This window comes from Trachemys scripta, chromosome 5 (assembly GCF_013100865.1).
Source record: "Trachemys scripta elegans isolate TJP31775 chromosome 5, CAS_Tse_1.0, whole genome shotgun sequence".
NCBI classification, from domain to species: domain Eukaryota; kingdom Metazoa; phylum Chordata; order Testudines; family Emydidae; genus Trachemys; species Trachemys scripta.
In genome coordinates this window covers 57,383,914-57,395,035 of record NC_048302.1, presented here as the reverse complement: position 1 = coordinate 57,395,035, position 11,122 = coordinate 57,383,914, and positions in this window count along the sequence as shown.

Genomic DNA, 11,122 nt, shown 5'->3' with positions numbered 1-11,122 from the left:
AGCACCATTTCCCCCCACCCCTAAAGTGATACACAATAGCAACTTTAATCGCTGAAAAGGTTAGGCATTATATTAGGGCTTTGTTGTATCTCTGCTTTTTGTGCAATGCTCCTATTAACAGTGATGAGAGCTCTATGGCAGATCAAGGATGGACTAATTTTTCAGCCCTGGCCCAATGATCATAATTAACAATACAATTGGTACTCTCCACAGAAAGAGGCTTTCATGTGCGTAGGGATGCCAGACTCAAAGGGGCTAATGCAGTTGACTGAGAGCACCCAAAGGCAACAGCATTGCAGAAATGTGGAACATAGTTCAGAGAGTTGTTCCAACTGATGTGGAATTCTGAGGAAGCAGCACAGTTATTTTTCTAATTTTATTTTTCCTCCACATGCATCTCTTCTTCTGAAGACTTTGCTATTCTTTAGAAAATAAACAGGTATTTTATGTGCAGGTCAAGTTGATTTTTATGATCTTCATGATCTTTATAATCAAAGGTAGAGTAAAATGGAGAAAGACAGATAAGACAACAGATCTCTTCCTGGCATTAAAGGGCATCAAGGTTCCTTGTACAGTGAGAGGAGATGCAGTGTTCAGAATTTGCAGGGAGCATAAAGATGCTTTTCATACTCTCTTTAGTATGCAACTCAGTTAACCAAAAAGAAAGTATGTTCCTCTACCTACAGTGGATCCTCTATAATTCCAGGGAGACTGAAAGGAGAGAGAATAGTGATAATATATTTACATTCATATAGTACTTTTCATCCCAAAGTACTTCACAAAATATACACACTGCAGTAAGGAAATGCTGCATTCCTTGGGGTGCAAGTGGCAGGCTACCCTTCACCAGCAATCAGAAATTTTGGCCAAGAACACCAAGATAAACTCCTGGTCATAACAGAAGTGCTATAGGAAGAGAGAAGACTTCGTTGTTAAGGTCTCAGACCAGGGGTAGGCTAACTATTGCCCGTGGGCCACATCCGGCCCATCAGACCATTTAATCCGGCCCTCAGCTCCCGCCGGGGAATTGGGTTGGGGCCTTGCCCTGTTCTGCGCAGCTCTCAGGAAGCAGCCAGCATGACCACCCTCCAGCTCCTGGATTTATGGTAATACCAAAGTAAGCTGATTAATAGAAGGGAAAAAAAGATACACAATGAAGGATAACAGTATGTACAGAAACTTGCAACCCAAATGAAGGGATGTATTGTGTATATTACCTCTGGGCTTTCCTGCCAAGAAACACTGGACACACTTACCCTGAAGGACTTCTAAATGGATTGGCAGAGATAAAGTAAGGACAAATAACACCAGATCAAAGATTATTAACCACAATTTTCTACAAAAGGTCTAAGAGCAGTTCCTCATAAGAGTTAAGTAACAATACCTGTTTTGTTTATCAGTTGAACTTTCTTATCTTAATGCCAACAGAGTTCAGGCCACAAAATATTTACAAGAAATTAATTATTCTTAAGAGGTCATAAGAAATCAGTATTGCCAACCTGCTGTAAGGAAGCAGTCAAAATACTCTTTAGTTTATCAACTCTAGTGTTTATGGGTATAAATGTGGTGCTAGAAGTTGAAAGACCAAAACAGAAGGGAATGTCTCTGAATATTTTATACAAACATTTTCCTCAGCTACATGAATTATGAGAGACAAACAGCATTCTCCTACCCCAATCAAAATGCTGAATGCATGGTTCTTATTATACCCTAAGTATTTTAATAAGAGTCTAAGTTCACTCTGTCTGTACTGAAGCAAATACTGTATATTCAAACACATAATGAGCCAGAGTTAAACCTAAAGAGATTGGATGTTAGCTTTCTTGACATCCCCTTAATCACTTTTCTATCACCTAAAATGAAGATGAATGTGCATCTGTGTTTGTGTGTTTTTTTGCATTGTCCAAGCACATACATTATAGCTTTTCCATATCACTATTCCTTTTCTATTTTATAACAGTCATAGTAATGAGGACTGTCACAAGAAATATATAGGAAAAACAGCTGACAAATGCATGTTAATTGATAGAGATTATAGGGCCAGATTTCTGGGCCTGTTCAAGCTCCTTTGCACTGTTGGAACTGGAAACCCAGTGTTATCTGGCCTCCTAGAATTTCTGCTGGTATAGGGGGAATCTTTGGGTGTTGTAAAGTTAGTGTTGTGGCCCTACACCATCCCCTCCCTGGTCCCTGCTGAAATATGCATTCTATAGCTGAGATATATTCTATTACATGGGAAGGCTCAAAAAGTTTATTAAAAGGCTGTCCCATAAGATGACAGCCACCTAAGATATGAGAGAGGAAATGAAGTGCAAGTATGCAGCAGGCCCTGTGATTTGCTGAAGCCTGGGTGGAGCCAGAGTGGCAGTATTGCCAACTTCAAAAGATCAAAAAAAAAAAAAAAAATCTATGACTCAGACCCCCAATTATCATGATATACATCTATATGTACATAGATATGCATGTATTGTGTTTTTCCATCTGTCTTTTGATTTTTGACCTGTTCCTTCCCATCCCCAGTGTGTGTGTGTGTATGTACGAGAGAGAGAGAGAGACAGACACAGACAATTAGTGTTGCCTAATGATGCCAATTAATTTTGGTCCTTACTACAGAAACTGTCACCCCCCACATCTGCCCAGTAATTCATCCTGTCCCTCAGCCCCCCCCCCCCCCCCCCCCTTCTGTCTCCCCCCAGCCCCCCTCTCACGGGTCACCCCCCCCCCCTTTAGTCCAAACCCCCTCAGTTCAGCCCTGCCAAACTCACCTTTGCTCCCCCTGGAGTTCAGCCGGGGGGGGGAAGGGGGGCTGCAGTGGTATCTTCTCTTCTACTTCCCAGATGGGCAGGTCCAGGGGGCTCTTTGCCCCTCCCCAGGCTGGGTGCTGCCTGGGAAGGGGCTGAGGAGCAGAAGTGCTGTCCTTCTCCTGTTGCTCAAAGGAGGGGAGAAGGGAGCAGAATTGAGCTGCTGAGCTCCTTGATCCCTCCTCTCCCCCTGGTGAGAATGACAGACAGAGGGGAGAAACTCTGCCATCTTCCAACAGCAGAACTTCGTGAAGGTGCTGGAGCTTCTTGCATCATCACAAGACAAGCTTCAGCCCAGTCTGAAATCCCATCACTTGTGGAGAGAGGAGGAAAAACAAACAAACAAACCACACCACACACAAAACACACACACAAGAATTGGCAATACTGGGATGGCTATTGCATGGGTAACATCACTAGTTGAAGAACCTCACAGGCAACAGAACTGTTCTCACAATAAGATTGGCTCTTAACCTCCAAAAGGTTGGAAATTTCAATTAGGATAAACAGCCAAAACCTAGGGACTTGACCAAACCTTAGTAGAACATTCTAAAACTCTGAGGGTCCATAAAATTGGGCTACAAATCTCTTATCCTTTCTCCCTCTCCAGTCATCCTACTTCTAGCTGGGCAAAAACTGTTTCCAGAATACTCTTCTGGTATTTCAGCACTTGGAGATTTGGCTGGAATATGAGAAATATTGGGGAAGAAATTATTCAAACAAGTCACTTCTAATTTGATTAGAAGCAGCTCACCTGACTATGTTCTGGCCTGACTAGAAACAGGAGCCAGGAAATACAAGAAATTTCACAAGGAAACCTATTCTCTTGAGGTTTAAAACTCAAGTATTGTAGACTTAAGAGGTTTGAATGGTTAGCATGATGTTTGGACAAGCATTTGAACTGTTGGTTGCTTAGTCCCATTGAACTTTGAACCTTTTGCGGTTTCCCCTTTTTAAAAAGGCCAGATCTATCCTGGGTTAGCCCAAATCAGCCTAGTAGTATTAGGCACAGGTACCAGTGCACTGGTGGAAACACTTAGTATAAACCAGAAAAGCCACTAATTGCACCGGTTGAGCTTACCCCAGTTCAAGATGCAGTAAACTTAACTGGTGAAAAACTGCAGATATCCTTATCTACTCTAGGGATTTGCACTCATTCAGCTACACCAGCTGCTGAATCCCATCTAAACTGGCACCTAGGAGTTCAATAAACCACATCTAAAGCCAAATAACAATTTGAGTTATCTAATGTATTTCTTAGTCTTAGGCATTTCAAGTGTGCCTCTTATCATTGTATCTAGGCATTTCTGTTATCTGATTTTCAAAGAGTCTAAACACATGTAGCTACTATTAAGTTTTATAGAAGGGGTCTCAGCACTTTAAAAAAAAAAAAAATCAATCTTTTGAAGCCCTAGTTATTCTAGAGTTATGCTGGTATAAATGAGATCTAAATTTAACCCCAACTGAAAACAATCCATTGGTTTTTTTGTTTGTTTTTTTAAATTAGTACAGACATTGCTTACACAATTTTTAAAAAACGTTTGTATGAATACATGGCCCTGTTGCAGGGCGACAACTCACCGGCACAGTGCCACCTACTGGCCATCTCGGGAATTAGCCCTTTCCAGCCCAGAGCGCCCTCTACAGGCTAGTTTCTCACCTGCCACAGGCCCTGTGTCCCTCCCAGACCCTAATGCCCTTTTTCCCAGGGGTTCTGCCCACCACAGTACCCCCTCACTCTGGGTATCCCTTCCCAGGGGAACCCCCCCAACCCCCTAAACCCACCTTGCCTCAGTGGCTACTGCCAGTCATCATCTAGCCCCCACTCCCTGGGGCCAACTACAGTCTATAAACCACTCATCATCAGCAAGGGGGTTAGGTAAAGGCAGTAGGTCTTCTTAATACCCATCTCAGCTCCCAGGCAGCCAGGTCCCTCCCTCTCAGACACTAGAGAGAGGTTCCTGGCTCACAGCCCTTTTATAGGGCCAGCTGTGGCCTGATTGGGGCATGGCCCCCGCTGTGGCTACTTCCCCAATCAGCCTAGCCTTTCCCAGCTGCAGCCCTCTCCAGGGCTGCTTTTAACCTCTTTTCTGCAGGAGTGGGGCAGCTGCCCTACTACAGGCCCATAAACACTGTAGTATAAAAGTCTAGTTAGAAAGACTAATGTGATATTAATACATGAACTAGTCTCCCCATTCCAAACAATCCTGACAATTTAGTCTTGGACAAAATTGCTTTGGTAAAATTAAAAATAGATCAGAGGACCAGAAGAAAGTTAACCTGCGTTCTTGAACACTTTATATTTTCTACTGTACCATGAAGCATCATGTACATATATGAAAATTACATACTTGGGGGCAGATCCATGATTAGTATAAAATTGGCATGGCTGCAATTGACTTCAGTTGAACTATGACAATTTGTAACAGCTAAAGATCTTTCCTTTGGAAAGGAGACATTAGAAGAATGAATAAGAAGTTCCCATAACATCCTAGCCTGGGAGGCATGTTCCCCTACATGACAAACATGCCTTCTGGATGGGAAAACCCTGTTTAATCAAATGAAAAATGTAGAAGGTTCACTATAGTCTGGATAAGCAAAGTTAGATATTTACCCCAAACCTGTTGAGTCCAATTCTCAGATCTGACTAATCTGTTCAGCCCCCTGTATGAATCAGAAAGGGTAACCAGACAGCAAATGTAAAAAATCAGGACAGGGGATAATAGGAGCCTATAAAAGAAAAAGACCCAAAAATCGTGACTGTCCCAATAAAATTGGGATCTCTGGTCACCCTAGAATCAGAGCAGTCTCAAGACTGCTCACATTTACACTCAGCTGCTCATAGCCTTAAGGGGTCATTCCAGCTGCCAAGAATAGTTGCTCTCTGGCCATGCTCCCTTTAGCCTGGCCACACATGGGGTCTGAGAAATAGGGGTGGTATAAAGCTATCACACCAATTCTACACCACCTGGGGAATCCTTGGTCTCCAGGCTTTAATCCTCCTTTATAGTGGCACAGGAGCATAAAGTTATTGTCAGACGCCTTGGGTCTGAAATCCCAAAACAAGGGGCTTTCTGGTTTTCTTTCTTTTGCTCAGGCCAGAAATATCACAATTTGTATGAATAACATTGCTTCCAATAGGAATCAGGAAATGTCAATGAAGCAAAAGTGAAAAATAATGATGAGGAAAATTATTCAAGGATGTTTTTTAAAAAGTTCAGTTCAAGTTTTGGATGAAGATTTGGGTCAGACTGTATTTTATGTACCTTGATTCTCCTATCACTTGTCAGACTCATCATGTTAAGTTTCCAGAAGAGGGACCTCCCTTTCCTGAATGCCAGTGTTACACTTCCAGCCAGGAGATTGTCTAATCTGACACACTTTACTAGTACATCTGCAAATTCTAAGCAACACTGCTCACTAGGAAAGTGTTACAGGGAGCTCAAACTCCTGTAACACAGCACTTTTGTACAGCTAATCACCAATACAACCAATCTAATAAACAACACAAAATAAAGGTACAGAGGCAAATATTATTTCACATATAATGCAAATGTCTTCACAATTACTTTTTATCCCTGTTGAAGTTCTAACACTGAGTTTTAAATAGTCCAAATCTTAAGGAAGTGTATTGCATTAAAATTGCTGCTAAATTTCAATTTTGAACCAAATACAATTTTTACATGCTTTTAGAATTTTCTTCAATAACTGTTGTTTTGGTTACTGAACTCAGTCAAAATGTTTGCTTCTTTGCAACCAAGTGTTTTGCTTCAAGAGTGTGCGTTGCAGTTTTTTGCTGATAATAACAAAGATTCAAGCTACCAGTTACCCTGTATTGCCAACCCTAAGCATTCAATAATCATGAGTCAGGCCCTCAAAATCATGATTGGCTTATAAATCTTGAGACTTTAAAAATAATCAATGTTGGGCTCTTTTTACTTTTTTTTAGGTATTCTGCATAACCATGAAGGTTAGAAACTTAGTTTAAAAAAAGAGAGATTTTTATATAATCCCCTGATTCCATGAGCTGGAGATTTAAGAACACCAAATACCACAAGACTACATATAATCATGAGAGCTGGCAACAAATCCAAAGTTTGTAACTAATATTTCTATGATTGATATTTAAGCTGTATAGCCTCTCTACAAAACACCATAACAGTGAAATTTTAACAAGAGCTACAGTATCTACAAATTCAAAACCACTCTACAAATTCAAAACCACAGCTCATAATGAAGTGTTACAGCAAGTTCTAACCACTGCAGCAAAACATTTCCTGATCTCTAATGCGGGGCTAAAATGAGAGCAGATTTCCATAGATGTGGAAAAAAAGCTCTGGTATTTATCCAGGTTTTGTGTAAAACAAATGCTTTTTAAAAAATAGGCTACATTTACACAGAGACAATATTATACTAAATATCCCCACTTTTCCACAAATTACAACTCCTGATCATTACTACAGTTGTAAGAGCCATATAAAAACCTGAATAGAATAGATTCTTAGCTCCCAGAATTGAAGTCCAAGCATAAATTTGATAAACAATAACTTTAACTACCTGGCTGAACCCAAACCACATACCAGTGCAGCTACTTAGATGTGTGTTAATAATTAATTCGTCTTGCAAGTGCAAAAATACAGATACCCATTTTGCAGGTGCAAATTGTACCAACTAACAGGTAAGCTGGGCTCAGCCTAATTAAAATATTTGCCATTATATCATTGAGATCATCTTTTTTAGTGAGGCTGAAGAGGTGAAGTTGGTGTACACAGATTTCACTACCAGATTCTCATGTTAAGGGCCTGCCTATAATTTGTTTTAAACTATATATATCTATCTATCTTCTATGAACAAGGTTTAAAATGAAGCAATAAGAACCAATGTACCAGGCTGTCAGCTAAAGATCAACTAGGATAGTTAAGGGCCTCAGGAAAAGCTGATGGTGCAGTTTGTCCTTATCTGGCTTTTAAAGGATTGCTATGGATGCCTTTATTGCTATTATCAAACTTATTAACAATTCAGTTTTGAGTGGATTCCTTTAAGATCTGAGAAATTCAGCTGTTATTTTTCAAGTGTTGGGTACTGCTTTTCTAGGTTTGGTGAAGAATGCAACTATTGACTGCAAAGGAACAAGCTGATTGGAGATATTAGCAATAGCAGCACTGCTTCTACCCCTAGACAGTAAAAGAAACAATGAAATATGGAGATATGTGTCCATAACACAAAGTTTGCATTCAGATGCATCAATAGACTTACACTGGTGTGAGAGAAGAATTAGGCCTATATACACAATGAGAGGGAGAAAGCTGGGAAACAATAACTGCTGAAAGAGACCTTAGGATAATAGTGGACACTGGACAGAATATGCAATATGCAGATTGCAAAAAAAGCCAATACACTTTTGGGTTGCATAAGCTGAGGCATCCCCAAAGTTTGAGGCTGTTTAGATATGAGGTTTGGGGCCATCTATAGAAATGTGCCAGTATTAGACCTGGTTGTAAAATGGGCTTTTTTCAGAAGAAATATTTACTTTTTGGTTAAAAAAAAAAATTCAGCTGAAAACTGAAAATTGTTAGCCAACACAAGCCAGTCTGAAAACTAAAAAATACTATTCAGAATTGCTGTTGTGATGCCTTAGCGGATCTGTAGTTTGGGTGCCTCAAGCCCCCATTCTTCTCAATGGGCCAGGCTCCCTAACTGGATGACATCTCTAAAACTGACTAGAATTTTTCTAATGGAATGCTTTTTGCAACAGCAAATGCCAGTTAAGCAAAAGGAAACATTTAATGGAAATGACAAAATTTCATTTAGAACAAAAAATTGGAAAAAAGGGTTTTGATCTAAAAAGATCAAAATTACAATGATATATTTTGGTTGACCCAAAATGATTTTCCCACCATAATTTTGTTCCACAGCAAATTTAGAAATGTTATGATTTTGTTCCATTTTGGTATGGAAAACATTTAGAAATCACAGATTTTTCCATAAAACAAAAATCCTGTTCCTGTCCAGCATTATCATCTCTCATGATGCATCACAGTCCTACCTTATTGCTGAGCCACCGCAGTGCATCCTGGGAGATGCAGTCTGGCTGTGGAATCCAACTCACAGAGGTAAAAGGTGGTATGAAGCAACAGAACTAAAACTCCTGTGAAGTCCTATGGCAGCATTTCTAAATCTAAAGTGTTTGGTTTTCAGCTGAAATCTTTTGGATGTGTTTTTTGATGAAAAGTAAAATTTTTATACAAAATGCAGATACTTTTTATGAAAAAATTCATTTTGTCATAGTTTAGACAGAAAATTTTAAACCAGCCCTCACCTGTGCACATACCATCAGTTAGTGGAATTAGAACCATTATTGCTTCACAGTTTCTGATGCTAGCCTTTCATTGGGTTTAAAATGTCAAGAAAACAACTTCCAGGCAACCTCTTACTTCATGGTATTGCCAAGTATAATATGCACCTCCTAAGGTGGCCACTCATGAAACTGAGCCTATTTAACTCATGGGTTTATCCATTAACTGTATCCCAGAGTTCTACATTTCCTGTGATCAAGATGGAGTCACTGAGTACTATTAGTTCTTTACTCTGAAATGTAATGTCTCACCGTATGCAACCAAAAAGTGTATTCCTTTTTTGCAGTCATTTCATATTGCAAACTCTGGTCTAATTTGCAGTCTAGTGTTCGCTATCATCCAAAGGGCCCTTTCAGCATTAAGGCTTTCCAGCTTTCTCCCTCTTATTGAGTACATAGGCCTAATTTGTCTTCATTTGGAAGTTCCATGGCCACTGCTGCTTAACCCATGAACAACTCAATTCCACCTGTTTGTGTAAGAGTCATGACCAAAAGCATGGCTGTGCCCAGTGAAATGGTGCACACAACTGGTTATTATAGGCTGGAGGAGATGGAAATATGAATAGACTTGCAGCGTGAATTCCATTAGATGCTGGTCTTAGTCTTTAGCTATCCAGATATATTACCAGAACACACACCATTGTCTTGCATGGGTCACCTAAAATGCTTCCTGGTTACATTTCGGGACCATCAGTAGAAATTTGTCTCTCAGAGCAGTGAATTCTGGTAATTCATCTTAGCTAATGTTTTTTTTTTTTTGGGGGGGGGGGGGGGGGGGGGGGGGTCAATATACCATACAAATGGCTATGTTTCCTAAGGCATTACGAGAGTTTGACTTCTCATATGATTCCCTTGGATTTCTTGCAGGCCATTCAAAATTTCCCACAAAGCAACTACTTCAAAGAGCTGAAATGATCACTGTAGGATAGGTACCCACATTTGACTAGGATGCTGTATATGGAAGTAGGGCAGAACTGCACCCAAACAAGGATAATTAGTACAGATGTACAACAGCATTACTATTTACAGATGGGCAACATCACTGGTTCAATTAGTGATGGTCCAATTCGCCAGTACACACATATCCCTTACTGAAAGAGCATCAGGTGCTATAGTTTTGGATTCCTTTTCTTCTGGTATATCAGTTTGTATTTTTCTAAACTAAATCTCTTTCTGTTATTTTTCTGCCGTGTTTCTAATCTCCCTAAGTCCCTTTGTATTATTTCTGTGTTCTGAATACAAAGTACAAAAGGATTATTATTGCTGTGAGACACTCAATGTTGTTTTTTCCCCTGAGTCCATAGTCTGCATTCAGAAGAGGAGGCACCAAATGAATTTTGGATCCTAAATTAAAACTATGTTTTGTAGGATTCAAGGTGGAGCCAGATGTTATCTTTGTGGCCAAACCCTAGGAAATCAAATTTCCATATGAGTTATAGAACCATTAATTATTAGGAGCAGACTACACTCCCTATATAATGTGGAAGAGCCAAAATCTAATTCATTTTAAATTACTGTGAAAAAGAGTTTAGAGAAAGATACAGGTTACGCAGCTGGATAGAAGCAGAAGAAGATGAAATATATTTTACTCAGTCTTGCCACAGGAAAATTGTTTGCACAATATGTCATGTGTTTTAGGGATTTCTAAGGTAAGTATCTTTTTATTAAACAGGTAAATAAAGAAGAAAATAAAAATCCAATCCATATTTTTCTCTGGATTTTTGGCATTTTTTCAAGGTTTTTTTTTTTTTAAATAAGAGGCTTGCAGACCTAGCAAATCCTTATTCACATGACTATAGTTAGACCAAGGGTAAAATTTTCCAGAAGTATCTAAGTAATTTAGGAACCTAAGTCCCATTTTTAAAAGTGACTTAGGCCCAGATTTACAAAGTTATTTAGTTTTATTTAGCAGATGGGCATGTTGGACTAGATCTTCAAAACTATTTCAGTGCCTAAATATGCAGAG